Source organism: Ornithorhynchus anatinus, chromosome 3, assembly GCF_004115215.2.
Source record: "Ornithorhynchus anatinus isolate Pmale09 chromosome 3, mOrnAna1.pri.v4, whole genome shotgun sequence".
Classification (NCBI taxonomy): Eukaryota; Metazoa; Chordata; class Mammalia; order Monotremata; family Ornithorhynchidae; genus Ornithorhynchus; species Ornithorhynchus anatinus.
Genome location: NC_041730.1, coordinates 90,691,646 through 90,707,976, shown reverse-complemented (window position 1 = coordinate 90,707,976; position 16,331 = coordinate 90,691,646). Strand labels below are relative to the sequence as shown.

Genomic DNA, 16,331 nt, shown 5'->3' with positions numbered 1-16,331 from the left:
AGTCAAAATCAGAGATTACAAATGAAGAGATTAAAAAGAAACAGGCACACAAAGGCAGAGAGACAGAGATGCAGAGAGAGAAGACTGAACAAAAGACAGAGAAACCTAATTAGTCAATGATACTTTTTGAGCACGTCCTGTGTACGGAGTCACTGTACTAAGCTCTTGGGTAGGTAAAATACGACAGTGCTGGTAGATGCTATCATTGCCCACAAGGAGTTTATAGTCTACAAGGGGACACAAACATTAAAACAGATTATGAATAGGGGAAATAGTAAGAGATACACAGAGACACAAAAAGAACATCAAAGAGAGTGAAAACATTAGAGAGGGAAAGAGACAGGGAGTAAAAAAGGAGGGTGAGACAGAAGCGTGAGCACACAATCATAAGCAAACACGCTTTAGACATACAAACACCCACATATGCTTGCACACAAATACACACCAGCATATATAAATATGCCCCCTTCAGGGTCGCACCTGGGGAGTTTCCAATACTCTATCAGTCTTGACTACGAGAGGGAGAGTCAAGCAGAGGCCTATTCATTCCATTTCTAGCTTGGTCAGTGGTTAGCGAGTGGAAGGCCATCTGCTACAAGTCAAAACTCACCTGTGCCGGGCAGCAGTGGCAGGGGAGAGGGTCGAGGGCGGAGACTCAAGTTGACTGCGCGGAAGGAGGCAGGGCTAAACCATTTCTGGATTTTGACCAAGAAAACTCTATGGATCCACTACCAGAGCAATTGCAGATGGAGATGGAGAGATGTGTCCATGGCGTCGCTATGGGTCGGAGACGATTCAACAGCATAAGACAGTACAAAAATATAATGCTCCATACACTCACAAACACTTGCAAGCCTTCACATACAAACACACACACACCCGGTAACGCTGTCCCGGTTGCCTCACGGGGAGTCCTGAAGGAATGGCTTTGGAGAAGGCCGCGAGAGCACTGGGGTGACTAGTAGAAGAGGAGGAAAGCGATGAGGGGGAAGAGGAGAAGCATGAGAAAAAGAAGAGGAAGGAGCGAAAGAGGAGGAGAAGGAGGAGAAGAAGAAGGAGAGGAGGAGGGAGAAGGAGAGAAAAAGAAGGAAAAGAAGAAGGATGAGGAAGAAGGAAAGAGGAGGAGGAAAGAGAGAAGCAGAAGGAGAAGAGGAAGGAGAGAGGAGAAGGAAAAGAAACGGAGGAGGAGACATCAGCCGTCTCTCTCCCCTTTACCTGCTGCTACTGTATCAACCATCACTCCTACAGCCAAAAGCAGTACCTTGGGGAAGTCCCAAACTGCGCCTTTTCTTCCTATTGAGGGACTGGGCCCGTTGCCATGGGCTCTGTTGTCTCCACCCCCAAGGAAATCTGTAGCTAAAGGAAGTAATAATAATAATGGTATTGGTTAAGTGCTTACTATGTGCCAAGCAGTGTTCTAAGCACTGGGGTCGATACAAGGTCATCAGGTTGTTCCACATGGGGCTCACAGTCTTAATCCCCATTTTACCGTTGAGGTAACTGAGGTGCAGAGAAGTTAAGCGATGTGCCCAAGGTCACACAGCGAGCAAGGGGTGGAACTGGGATTAAAACCCACAAACTCTGACTGTCAAGCGCGTGCTCTTTCCACTAAGCCATGCTGCTTCTCCTGGAATTATTAGATCCTGGGTGCCCTTGGCCTGATCATAGAGAAAGCTGAAAGTGATCATTAAACTTAGCTAGCTAGACCCAAGCACCTATGTGTATAACAGTGTATGTACTCCATGTATTTATTTCTTTATTCCACACTCTAATTGTAAGAATAATGGTATTTGTTAAGCGCTTACCATGTGCCAGGCACTGAACTAAGCGGTGGGGTGGATACAAACAAATAGGGTTGTACACAGAACCTGACCTACATGGGGCTCACAGTCTTGATCCCCCTTTTACAGATGAGGGAACTGAGGCCCAGAGAAGTGAAGTGACTTGCCCAAGGTCTCCCAGCAGACACGTGAAGGAGCCAGGATTAAGAACCCAGGTCCTTCTGACTCCCAGGCCCATAGTCTATTCACTAGGCAATGCTTCTCTATTCTTCTCTACTCTTCCCACTCTATGTATGCAATTTGGATCTTCCTGTCTTCTCCAACAGATTCTAAATTCCTTGAGAACAGAAACCATGTCAGATACTCTTACCGTATGCTCCCAAGTACTAAGAACAGCCCCGTGCACCGGGTACGTGGTTAGTACAGTATTTTGTTCTTAGTAAGCACTCAGGACACTATTTTGAACTTAGTAGGTGCCAAGCACAGTGCTTTATACATAGTATCCATCCAGAACAGTGCTCTGCACTCTGATTACCTTGTAACTACCCCGGCGCTTAGAACAGTGCTTGGCACATAGTAAGTGCTTAACAAATACCAACATTATCATTATTATTATTATTATTATCATTATTATTCTAAATTGCTGAAAATATATGTTTTTGTCCGTCTATCTCCCCTGATTAAACTGTGAGCCCATCATTGGGCAGGGATTGTCTCCATATGTTGCCGAATTGTACGTTCCAAGCGCTTAGTACAGTGCTCTGCACGTAGTAAGCGCTCAATAAATACTAATGAATGAATGAATATGCCAGATCGAAGATTCGTGAAACCTACCTGCTAGACGGAATTACTATAGAAAATCCAAGGACCCTGACCCAAATGACTATAATGAGAAGCTAAGGTTTCTGGTTAGAAGGTCGGAAGCCCTGTGAAATTTGTTCTGATGTAAGCTGTCATCTCTAGGATGATTTCCTCCCTCTGATGCAGCGGGGTGTTTTAAGAAGTAGCGTAAACTCGATTGCCTACAGCCTAAAGGCAAGTGCTACAAATCGGAATCCAAAAAGTGTTTTCTCAGACTATTCTTTCAGCTGACAAGTTGAGTTTCCAACTCCTAAACTGTTCCAGTTAGAATACTGTAACACTGGAGGAGTTGGCCTCAGACAGGTAGCACTCCTTCTTCTGCTTGGTTTGAGACGTGTGCAGTCGTGTAAAATCCCGGTCTGCTTGGTATTATACCTCACTACTAAAGCAGTACAGATAAATCAGCCTCAAGGTTGCCAAGAATAATAAGCCAAAGATGATCTTTTGAAAAGTTAAGATCACTTAGCCTGCGCTTGAACAGTTTTAATGTTGTTGCAATCGATGGGCGTGCTTTGAACTGTGAATTTCCTGTTTCATTTATAATTGCACCAACGGAACCACCCCTATGTCAAACACTAAGACCAGTTCTGCTCAAGCAAAGTGTAGGGGAGGATTGAGGCTGTTATCTGGATAACTCAGGGCCCCCAAAAACCGTTTTTGGCCGGAAATAGGCCAGACGTTTTGGATGGAAGTAGCTTTTCCGTCGGAAATCAGCCTATCCTCCCTTCAGCTAGGCTAGAGCAGATGAATCTAGCTGTAGGATGAGGCTTTTTCATTACGGGCTGAAGTATCATCAGGACCTGAGCTGTTTGGGCTGGAATCACTTTCAGACCCAGATTGGGTTCAAATTAATTGCGAAAGATGAGGTCAGGGGTCTCCTCAGAGCTAGCTTCCACAGCATAATTAAATCTACCTCTCAGCCCCTCTGTCAGAAATGATTAGTTCCCCTTTCAAGGAGAAAGCTGAGGATTTATGGACTAGCTCGAGGCTCCCAAAGCAAAGCAGGAAGAGGGTCAGAAATAGATGGTGCCTGCTTTTCACTGCAAGGGGAATTAGGGAAGTTTTTTTAATGGTATTTATTAAGTGCTTCCTCTGTACCAGGCGCTGTAGTAAGCACTGAGGAAGACCAAAGATAATCAGGTTGTCCCATATGGGGCTCACAACTTTAATCCCCATTTTACAGATGAGGGAATTGAAGCACAGACAAACAAGGGTCGGAGCCTGGATTAGACCCCAGATCCTCTGCTTCCCAGGCCACACTGCTTCTCAGAAGATTGAACTCAATTCTCCCTTTTGTAATTTCGCAGAGAGCCACGTCGGCAGTCTCCGTGGCCACCGCCAACGTGGCTCTCTGACAGGCCTCAGAGGGGTGCCTGAGACCATGAGCATCTTCATGATGGGCTCATCCCCTTAGTCCACCCAACCCAGGACGTCTCTCCCCAGCAGGGCCACCAAGAAGCATGGAGGAACCAGGTGAGAAGGTGGACCGGGAACCAGGACATCCATCCTCACGATTAAATGTGGACCAACTAATGCTTACTTTCCCCTCTCTGCCACTAACTCCCCTCTCTCTCTCTCTATGTCTCTTACCTTGATCTCTCCATCAATCCTGGATCATACCTACAATCCACCCAGCACCAAACTTGCCTCCCATAGTGGCACCTGGAGGGACTGGATAATCATTTTCCTCTTGGACAACCATCCTCCTGATTGGGGATAGAAGATCCAACCCACCTAACTCCTCTTCCACTCTCTCTCTCCTTCCATTTTTCTCTTTCTATGTCTCTGTCTCTCACCAGACCTTGAGCCATCCTTGGTCAGAGACGTGGTTCACCCAACCTCATGGATAAGGACGGGTGTGCGGAACACTGTACTAAGCTGTTGGGAGAGTACAACGCGACAGAATTGGTTGACAAGTTCTCTGCCCACAAGGAGCTTTGTCGTGGGCGGGGAACATGTCTAACAACTCTGTTATATTGTACTCTCCCAAGCACTTAGTAGAGTGCACACAGACAGCGCTCTATAAATATGATTGATTGACTGAACAAGCTTACAGTCTATAAGGGACCTATCCACGCAGGGCACTGTGAGACAAGGATCTAACACAGACCTGGGAGTCAGAAGGTAATGGGTTCTAATCCCAGCTCCACCTTTTTGTCTGCTATGTAACTTTAGGCAAGTCATTTCACTTCCCTGGGCCTCAGTTACTTCATCTGTAAAATGGAGATAGAGACTGTGAGCCCCACATGCGACAGAGACTGTTCAACTTGATTTGCTTGTATCCATTGTCCCAGCTCTTTATACAGTTTCTAGAACATGATAAGCACTTAACAAATACCATCACTATTGTATCTACCCCATTGTTTAGTATAGTGCCTGGCACATAGTAAGTGTTTAACAAACACCATTTTTTTTAAAAAAAAAAAAAGCTCTTGGGAGAGTACAACAGAACCCAAAGGGGTTTGCAATCCAATGGACATAAAAATTCGGAATACTATCATCACCATCAGCATCAACAACCTCATCATTAAGCCTCTGCTGAGTTTCATTGAGATTTATTTTGTATGTGCTTACTATGTGACAGGCACTGTACTAAGCAATGGGGTAGATACAAGATAATCAGGTTGAACAAAGTTCCTGTCCCACATAGGGCTCATAATCTTAATCCCCATTTTACAGATGAGGTAACTGAGGCACAGAGAAATGAAGTAACTTGTCCAAGGTCACACAGCAGGCAAGTGGCATAGCCAGGATTAGAACCCAAGCCTCTCACACCCAGGCCCATGATCTTTCTACTAGGCCATGCTGCTTCTCATGTTGTGGACTTGTGGGCTGTGTTAACTTCTGTGCACATTTTAATTTTAAACATGCAATTCCTCTCCATCAGAATCTTATATATCCACAGTATATAATAATTATGTGTATAATAATAATATATGGATGTGTGTGTGTGTATATGTACATACAAATAAATATATATAATATATTTTATTGATTGATATTAATGTTTGTCTCCCTCTCTAGACTGTAAACTCATTGTGGGGAAGGGAATGTTTCTACCAACTCTTTTGTATTGTGCTCACCCAAGTGCTTAGTACAGTGCTCTGCCCAAAGGAAGCTCCCAATAGATATGATTGAATAATTGATTATAACCCCCACTCATGGGGAAAAGAAGTGACCCCCTCCCTCTATCAGCCTCCCCCTCTGTAACTACTAGCCTTAGTCACTGACTCTAAAAACTACCAACCATCAGCTGATATCAAGACTCCGAAAACCCAGCTTAAATTGTACTGAACTCTCCCCAAGGACTTAGCGTAGTGCTCTGCAAAGGTAAGCGCTCAATAAATACGATTCATTGAACGCATGAAAGTTTAAATGAATTAATAATAGTAGGAAAATGGACGGAAACAATTACGAACGAGACAAAGACGAGAAGGAATTTCCTTCTCCGGCACTAACTTCAGGAGCAAAGTAAATATTGAGACTGAACAGAACCCCACCTCAATGTGACAATTGGCTGAGAAAGCAATTAGCCTCTACAGGTCCGGCGAGGGTTCGCGGTGGGTCCGCTTTGTCATTAACCCAGAGAGTGCAGGAAAGAGGAACCCACTTTACCTTATTTGGGGTCAAGGGAAATGGTCTTGCCATGTGAATGGGCCCGTTAGGTTGGAAAGAGTCCCTCATCAGACTTGCTCAGTTCTCCACATGACTTGCCAGAGTTGACCTGGGCTCTCTATCCCTCTAACAGAGCACAAATGGGCCTTGACTGAAAATCCCTTCACGGGATGTTAGACTGTAAACCTCGGGGCAGCTATTACATCTTCCACTTCTTTCACGTGTTCCCATCCCACCCGGTGCAGAACCTTTCACTCCACTGCCGTTCGGTACACTTTAACCGGCGGGCTGACATCGGGCGTCGGTATAGGGTTTTGGACAGAGGATTTATCACCATCACCATCATCAGTGGAATTTATTGAGCGCTTACATGTGCAGAACCCTGGACTAAGCACTTGGGGAGAGTACAGTGCAGGAGAGTTGACAGACACATATCCTGTCCACAATCAGCTTATGGTCTAGAGTGAGAGGCTTGTCTCTCCCTCCATTAACCTTTTGCTCACACTTTGCCTCCTGCCTGGCATTTTCTTCCCCTTCACATCCAACACCCCAGTGTTGTTCTCATCTTCAAAACCCTTCGGAAATCACAACCGGGGGGGAGGTCTTCCCCGATTCGATTCTCATCTCCCGCCTTCATTGTACATTCCAAGCGCTTAGTACAGTGCTCTGCATATCGTAAGTGCTCAATAAATACTGTTGAATGAATGAATGAATGAATTTCCCCCTCAACAGGTACAAGAGCACTTGTAGACCACCTAAACCCTGGGAAACCCATCCCTCCCTTGCCTTCACAGCACTTAGTTCCGTGTTCTACGTCCCCTAACTTGCTCCTTTTTGTAATTTATTTTCACACTGATCAAACAGTGGTACCTATTGAGCGCTTACTATGGGTGGAGCACTGTACTAAGCTCTTGGCAGCACGTTACCTTTTTTTTTCTAATGGCATCTGTTAATTGCTTCCTAGGTACCAGGCACTGTTCTAAGTGCTGACGTACATAAAAGCTTTTCAGTTGGGACACAGTCTATGTCCCACATAGGGCTCACCGTCTTAATCACCATTTTACAGATGAGGGAACTGAGGCAGAGAGAAGTGAAGTGACTCGCCCAAGGTCACACAGCAGACAAGTGGCAGAGCCGGGACTAGAACCCATGTCTTTCTGTCTCCCAGCCCTATGCGCTATTTACTAGGCCACGTGGCTTCTGCCCCCAGTGAGCTTATAGACTACGGAGGGAGACAGACATTAATATAAATCACTTATAAGACAAAATTTAAAGATTTGCATATAAGTGAGTTTGAGAGTGGGGCAAATATCAAATGCCCGAAACTCACAGATCCACGTAACCACCTCCCTTGCTAAATTGTAAACTCCTTAAGGACAGGAACCTCATGTAGTAATGCTAGTACAGTGCTCTGCACAAAGTCCTCAAAAAATACAATTGAATGAATAATGCTATTTCATTCTCCCTCGCACTTAGTACAGTGCTCTGCACACAGTAGGTGCTCAGTTAAAAATTAGTGAGTTTTTTTAAGTGCTCACATTATGTGCCCAGCACTGTACTAGTGCTCTGCACAAAGTCCTCAAAAAATACAATTGAATGAATAATGCTATTTCATTCTCCCTCGCACTTAGTACACTGCTCTGCACACAGTAGGTGCTCAGTTAAAAATTAGTGAGTTTTTTTAAGTGCTCACATTAGGTGCCCAGCACTGTACTAAGCGCTGGGGTAGATACAAGATGATCGGGTCCCACTTTGGGCTCACAGTCTAAGTAGGAGGAAGAGCGGGTATCAAATCCCCATTTTGCAGATGAAGAGAACCGAGGCTGAGAGAAGTGAAGCGACTTGCCTAAGGTCACACATCAGACAAGCAGCAGAGCCTGGATTAGAACCCAGGTCCTCTGACTCCTAGACCCATGTTCTTTCCACTAGGTCAAGCTGCTTCTCTTAAGGCTATTGATTAAATGAATGCAGTCCTGCTCCTGTGACCCCCCCCCCAGGACTCCAGCAGATCAAAGGCGCTACCCACTGTGACTATCTTTCGAGCAGAAACCCAACAGTTCTGTGTTTTGTTACATCAGATTCTGCCAACTCCTGCTACACTGCAAGGCATCCCAGCCGCCGCTTACCCAACGATTTCACTTAGAAGCGTTACATAAGATGAGAAGTTGCCCTGGGCCCTGGCAAAGATCCTCCCTGGCCAAAAGAAACCTTCCTCCATCCCCAACTCGAGGCGGCGGAGCGGGGATCGAATTAGACGGAACTGGTGCTGGCAATAAGGCCCGCTAATGTGACTTTTGACGCAAATGTTTTGAATAAGAAACCAAACCAAAGGTGGAGCGGGTATGGATGTACATGGCGGCAGCAGCTGCATCTGCTTATCTCGATAAAATTACAACAGAGGGGCAGAAGCTTGATGTAATGACGGTGGCCGGGATCCAGTCGCTTCTCTGGTCCTCACCTCGGGCTCGAGCACCGTGGCTTGAAGTGTTAACGGAGTCTTGACTGAGTACTGTGTTGTTCCTCCTCTGTGGAGAAGCGGCATGGCCTAAAGGATAGCGCACAGGCCTGGGATTCAGAACGACCTGGGTTCTAAGAAGCAGCGTGGCTCAGCGGAAAGACCCCGGGCTTGGGAGTCAGAGGTCGTGGGTTCTAATCCCGGCTCCGCCACTTGCCAGCTGTGTGACTTTGAGCAAGTAACTTCACTTCTCTGGGCCTCAGGTACCTCACCTCTAAAATGGAGATTAAGACTGTGAGCCCCATGTAGGACAACCTGATTACCCTTTATGTACCCCAGTGCTTAGAACAGTGCTTGGCACATAGTAAGCGCTTAACAAACATCATCATCATTATTATTATCATTATTAATCCAAGCTCTGCCACTTGTCTGCTTTGTGACCTTGGAAAAGTCACTTCACTTCTTTCTGCCTCAGTTACCTCATCTGTAAATGGGGATTAAGACGGGGAGACTCACGTCAGTCAGTCAGTCGTATTCTATTGAGCACTACTGTGTGCAGAGCACTGTTTTCAGCATTTGGGAGAGTACAATGCAAGAATAAAACAGACCCATACCCCGCTTACAATGAGCTTACAGTTTAGAGGTAGAGACAGACATTAATATAAATTAGAGAGCTGTAGGTAAGCGCTGTGGGGCTGGGAGCAGAAGGGAGTTGAAGAAAAGGAAAAGAGGGCCTAGTCAAGGAAGGCCTCTTGGAGGAGATGTGTCTTCCGTCAAGCTTTGAAGGCGGGGAGAGTCATCGTCTGTCACATATGAGAAGGGAGGGCATTCCAGGCCAGAAGCAAGACATGGGCAAGAGGTCGATGGCGAGATAGATGAGATGGAGGTACAGTGAGAAGGTTAGCATTAGAGGAGCAAATTGATATGTACAATCATGTATATAACCAAGCTTGCATTTACCCCAGTGTTTAGTACAGTGCCTGGAATACAGTAAGCACTTAAATACACTTTAAAATATATATATATATGTATATATACCAACTAATCAACAGCACTTCAGGATCATCATTATTTGCTGAGCACTTAGTGAGTGCAGAGCACCGCACCGGCCACCTATTCTACGAAGAGCCCTGGATATCTACCCTCCCAGAGTCCCTTACCTCAGAAACTCTATGATCTAACTGGAGGAGCAAATGAACACTAACTTTGGTTTCTTTTGTCTTTTGGTAATCTACGGTCTGCATTCAGTCAAGAGGGTGACACACGGCTAGAGTTCATCTTCCTTAGGCTTCCTAACCAGTCTACAAATTCCTGTAGACAATTTATTTTAGGAGTCTTTCCTTTTCAGATCTGTCAGATATATTCCAAATGCTCAGGACTTCACTAGATAAGCTTATTGTGTTGTTGTTTTCTAATGGTATTTGTTACATATTTACTACGTGCCGGCACTGTATTAAGCACTGGGATAGACAGATACAAGTTAATCGGGTTGGGCAACAGTCTCTGCCCCACATGAGCAGAGATCTTAATCCCCAATTTACAGATGAGGCAACTAAGGCCCACAGAACCCAAGTGGCTTGCATGAGATCACACAGCAGGCAAGTAGCAGAGTGGGGATTGGAACCCAGGTCCTTCTGACTCCCAGCTCCGTTCTCTGTCCACTAGGTTCCATTGCTTCTATTAGTTGCGAACGAGCCCTTTTCAGAGGACGTACTTTTGCCCCGAGTTTAAACTAGCCACTGGCATATTTAGTAGGCTCTAAAACAACTCCCATTTGGTGGCCCTACCACAGCCAGGTATTTATGAAGCTGTCCGCTTGCATTCCACGCTCTCCCCAGATGTTTCTGCATGATACGATTCACTGCATTTCTCAACATTGTGTCCCTAAGGAATCGCAGGAGTGTTTGTTGTTGCTGTTCAAGTTCCATCTCGTTGTTGGAAACTCCTCGGACACACAGGGTGTAAGCTCCTTGAGGGCAGAGAACGTGTCCACCCACACCATTGTACTGTACTCTCCCAAGCGCTTAGTACGGTGCTCTGCCCAGAGTAAGGGCTTAATAAATACTGTTACTCCTAAATAAATACCGATGATTGATTGAGCTTCGCACCAGAGCGTAGACTGAGCCCTGATGTCCTTCTCCTCTCCTTGAGTAAGCCCGATGTGGGCAGGGATTGTCTCCCTTTGTTGCTGATTTGTACTTCCAAGCGCTTAGTGTAGTGTTCGGCACACACTAAGCGCTCAATAAATACGATTGAATGAATGAATGAAGGTGGCCCCAGGAGAAATCACCCCAATCAATCTGAGAAGCAGTGTGGCCTAGATATAAGCTAAGCAGGTTGGACAGTCTCTGTCCCACAGGGAGCTGACAGTCTCAATCTCCATTTTCTAGATGAGGTAACTGAGGCAGAGAGAACTGAGGTGACTTGACCAAGGTCACTCAGCAGCCAAGTGGTGGAGGCGGGATTAGAACCCAGGTCCTTCTGATTCCCAGGTCTATGCTTTATCCACTAGGCCACCCACCGCTTCTCATTTATTTGGCAAAGAATATCTCCTGGGGGAGCTATGTTAACTTCAAGCAGAGTTTAACCGGTGCAGGCCTTGGAGGTTCGCAGCCTTAGTTCATTATGGGTAGGGAACACGTCTGCTAATTCTGTTGTCTTGCGCTCTTCCAAGTGCTTAGTGCAGCGCTCTGCATTTAGTAAGTGCTCATTAAATACCATTGATTGATTGATTGATTGATTAGCACCTCGGGGTTTGACAACTCAGAGCCCCAGCACCTCTATTCTTGGCGGTTCACAGCCCTGGCACCGCTGGGTTTGGTGGCTCTGGACCTCAGGACCTCTGTTTTGGGCAGTTTATAGCCCTGGCACCCCTGCACTCACCCTTTCAATTAGAAAATAAAGAATTACAAATTAAGATATATAACTTTCAATTTTACAAGTAAATACACCTTCACCCAGCTCTCCCAGAACACGAGAGTTGCATTCTTGCAGATCTCCTCAGGAAGGAAAACTTGTGTAGCAGCACTCAGACCATATCCAACACAGCGCACGTGCCCCGGCACCACATCACTTCTTTTCCAGACGTGCTATCAGAAAAGCATTCCTAGTTCTGCCAGTCCTTTCCATGCAAAACGAGTAGAGTCATCATGGGCTCTTGTAGAACATAAAGAATCTGTAATTGAAGATTCTGTTGTTAATAACAGTAATGATAATAATAACTGGGGCATCTGTTAAGTACTTACTATGTGTCAAGCACTGTTCTGAGCACTTGGTAGGTACAAGTTAATCAGGTCAGACACAGTCCCCGTCTCACTTGGGGCTCCCCGTATAAGTAGGGATCGAATCCCCATGGCGTTTTGTGAGACAGGGTGCAGCCACATCACCATTGTCATTAAATTTAAGCGCTTACTACGTGCCAAACGCTGTTCTAAGCGCTGGGGTAGATAGAAGTTATCGGGTTGAACAAAGTGCCACAAGGGGCTCACAAGCCCTGATGCTTATCATCTGGTGCTGCTTCAGTTTCCCTAGCGGGGCGGGTGTTCACCGATTGTAGTTTCTGTCCCTTACTTGTTACCGTCCCGGTACTGGTAGATGTAACACCCTTGGGACATCCCGGTCTCCCGGTCCAGGGTGAAGGAAAGCTTCAGCTGCAGCAGGGAGACAAAGAAAGAGCAAAAAGTTTTCGGTTTCCTTCTCAGCCTGCCCTAGATGAGGAAACGGAGGCACTGAGAAGCGAAATGACTTGCCCAAAATCACAGAGAAGGTGAGTGGCAGAGCTGGGTTTAGAACCCAGACCCTCTGACTCCCAGGCCCACGATCTCTCCACGAGGCCACGCTGCTCCATGCGATATTAATACGTCCAACGCTATATTAGCTAGTTGTCCTGTCCGATTGCTCCGACTGAAGCAGCAGCGTTCCTGCCCCTGGGAAGAATAACTCCATCTCACGTTACCGATTTAAACTATATGACTGTCCGTGCCGCCTCACTTCTTTCATTATAAATCAAGCTCCTATTCTAAAGCTATTTTCGGTAATATGATGGCTTTATGAGCCCCTGATAAAACTGTGACTCTGAATGATCGAAGGAAGGAAAGACTCTCCTGGACCAGTCAATGAGCAACGGCCAAGGAATGACATTTTTAATAGGAAAATCTCAGTTGCCATTGTCATGAATCGTAACCATTGATCTGTTCTAGGCATAAGGACAATACCTAGCCACAAAAGTGGTATTAAAGATTAAAATTTTAACTGCCAACACCTATTCGCAAAAATGGAATTAGAGATTAAAACTTTAACTGCTTCGCCCACGGTAAGCGCTCAATAAATATGATTGAATATAACAATAAACAGAAGCATTCCTGAAAGAGAACACTCAATCACTAATCATTCCAAATTAAAACAACATGATAATGGGCTCGGAGCTAAGAGTCAGGACTCGGGAAAGAGATCGACCCATCAGTGAATGAGGTTTTTTTGAGAGCTCACTGTCATCATCACTAGCAATCATTCAATCGATCAGATTTATTGAGTGCTTACTGCGTGCAGGGCACTGTACTAAGTGCTTGGGAGGGGGAATGCGTCTGTTTACTGATGCATCGTATGCTCCCGAGAGCTCCCAAGAGGGAGGGCCTTCCAGGCCAGAAGCAGGATGTGGCCGGGGGGACGGCGGTGAGATAGACGAGATCGAGGTACAGTGAGGAGGTTGACATTAGAAGAGAAAAACGTGCGGGCTGGGTTGTAGTAGAAGGGTAGCAAGCTGAGGTAAGAGGGGGCAAGGCGATTGAGTCCTTTAAAGCCGATGGTGAGGAGTTTCTGTGAGATGCGGAGGTGGATTGGCAACCACTGGATGTTCGCAGTCTTAATCCCCATTTTACAGATGAGGTAAATGAGGCACAGAGAAGTGAAGTGACTTGCCCAAGGTCACACAGCAGACAAGTGGCAGAGCTGGGATTTGAACCCAGGTCCTCTGACTCCCAGGTCTGTGCTCTCTCTACCTGTCCACTCTGCCTCCCCGAGACAGTAGCATATAATATGAACTTTACCAATAACTACAGTTATTATTGAAAGTAATAGACTGAGCACATCATATAGGGTGTGATGAGGGCAAGGACAAAATCGTTGTCAATCAAATCTCTCCTTACCAGCCAAAGGGCATGGGGTGGGTGGGTGTGGGGTGGTGTGTACCTATTGAAGGCTTGAGGGTAGAAGGCACAAAAAAAACTAAATTATTAGGGGATGGGGTGACTGGGTGAGGGTGGCGGGGGGGTGTGTGTACCTATTGAAGGCCTGAGGGTAGAAAGCACAAAAAAACTAAATTATTTCAATCGTATTTGTTGAGCACTCGCCTTATGTGCAAAGCACTGTACTAAGCATTTGGGAGAGTACAGTGCAACAGTGTTGGTAGACATGATCCCTGCCCACAGTCAGCGATCAGTGTGTGGAATTTGCTGTCCCTTAAAACTGTGCAGGCAGAACATATCACTCCCTCTCAGGGTGGCACCTGGAGAGTTTCCAGTCCTCTACCAGTCTCGGCTACGGGAGGGAGAGTCGAGCAGAGGCCCACTCATTCCATTCCTAGCTTGGGCAGTGGCTAGCGAGTGCAAGACAATCTGCTATAAGTCAAAACTCACCCGGGCCGGGCAGCAGTGACACGGGAGAGAGTCGAGGGCGGAGACTCAAGTTGACCGCGCGGAAGGAAGCCACGGTAAACCGCTTCCGGATTTTTACGAAGAAAACCCTACGGATCCGCTACCGGAAGGATTGCAGGTGGAGGTGGGGCGTTCTGGGAGAGATGTGTCCATGGCGTCGCTACGGGTCGGCGACGACTCGATGGCATAAGACCAAAAAAAAGAACATAGCAGATTCAAGAGAGGTTTGGATAAAGTCATAGGTGAGCGAGCGGTCTATTCCGGGTTGGTAGGGGGAAAGCTAGGGCTGTTGGACAGTCCACTCTTCACCATAAGGAAGCGGCGTGGCCTAATGGAAAGAAAGAAGATTAGGACCTGGGTTCTAATCCCGGCTCTACCACTCTTCTGCATTATGACCCCGGGGAAGTCGCTTCACTTCTCTGGGCCTCAGTTACTTCATCTGTAAAGTCAGGATTAAATCCTACTCTCTTCTTCTTAGTCTGCGAGTCCCCTGTGGGTCACAGTCTGTAGAGAACCTATCGTGGATCCTCCCCAGTGCTTAATATCACCACCGGCACATAGTAAGCACGTAACAAGTACCATCCGCCCCCCCAAAAATGCTAAAGTGCTGTTAGTAGATTTGCCGTTAGATTCTGTATCCGACCTGACTCTCTCGTATCTATCCCAGTGCTTAATACGGCGCCTGGCACATAGTAAGCACTCAACTACCGTTTCAAAAAAAAAAAAGTAGTCTTGGTGCTGTTGCTGGAGACAGAGAGCGATGAGATTGATTAGGCACCGGTCTAGTAGCCCCATAGTGATGTTTCTCTGTTCTTACATTCTCTCCGTAGTCGTGTAGGCGGAATTTCCATGCCTCTTTGTATATAGTCCCGAAAAGAATTTTATTGGAATACCTTTACCCGGATGGAGTAATTTGACCTCAAAAATGCCAACGAAATTCTTATAAAAAGTTATTTGCTGATTAAAATCCAAACAAATCCTTGAGCAACTCCAAAAGTCAAGGCCCAGCCCAAAAACGATTAAAAAGGAAAGAGCGTGAGTTTACGGTACGATTTGTCCCGAGGGAGCTGTCTAAGAGCAGACCTTCGGATCCCATTCAGTGACAGTGAATTCAAATCCCACACTTTGAAGGTCAGTTTGCGCTCAATTTTTCACGATCCTGGGGCAGTGAGACAAGGTGGTAGGTACACGTGCCCCTGGAGACCAGTCCTGAGAATCAATCTTTGGCTTGGTTTCGGCTGACGGATCTCATAACGGTCTCCAGTAAGAAGGCACCAGATTTTCCTGAACACCTGGATTGTGCGGGAAGCTCCTACTGCAGGTGTGGCACTGGAACGCCCTCCCTCCTCACCTCCGCCAAGCGAACTCTCTTCCCCTCTTCAAAGCCCGACTGAGAGCTCACCTCCTCCAGGAGGCCTTCCCACGCTGAGCCCCCTTTCCCTCCGCTCCCCCCCATCCTCTGCTCCTCCCCCTTCCCCTCCCCTCAGCCCTGTGCTCATTTGTATATATTATTTATTACCCTATTTATTTTGCTAATGAGGTATATATCTCCTTGATTCTGTTTAGCTTGATGATGTTGTTTTGTTTTGTTCTGTTCTGCTTTGCCGTCTGCCTTCCCCGTTCAGACTGTGAGCCCGTCAGTGGGCAGCGACGGTCTCTATCTGTTGCGAAATCGTACATCCCAAGCGTTTAGTACAGTGCTCTGCACATAGTAAGCACTCAATAAATACGAATGAATGAATGAATGAATGAATGAATGAATGAATGAATGAATGAATGAATGAATGAATGATAGTCTGCTCGTGGAGGAAGGTAAGAATGCAACCAGTCGATTAAGGGACTGTGGTGCGGGGCTGCTGGATATTGGCTCTCCCTTCCTTCTCTCCGACTCCCATTTCCCACCCACGACATTCTTCTTCCGCTACCCATTCCCCCAAGGCTTTGTCTGCCAGACAGTGTACTAAGCGC

The 16,331-nt window shown here is 46.4% G+C and overlaps 2 non-coding genes across 2 annotated transcripts; both read left to right on the top strand.

The window, feature by feature from the left end:
- The first annotated feature begins 462 nt into the window (after positions 1 to 462).
- Positions 463 to 600, top strand: LOC114810464. Its single transcript, XR_003758163.1, has one exon. It is a non-coding gene; the product is annotated as a small nucleolar RNA SNORA7 (small nucleolar RNA).
- Positions 601 to 14,197: 13,597 nt separating this feature from the next.
- LOC114810744 lies at positions 14,198 to 14,335 on the top strand. The gene has a single exon (XR_003758439.1). It is a non-coding gene; the product is annotated as a small nucleolar RNA SNORA7 (small nucleolar RNA).
- The last annotated feature ends 1,996 nt before the right edge of the window (positions 14,336 to 16,331 follow it).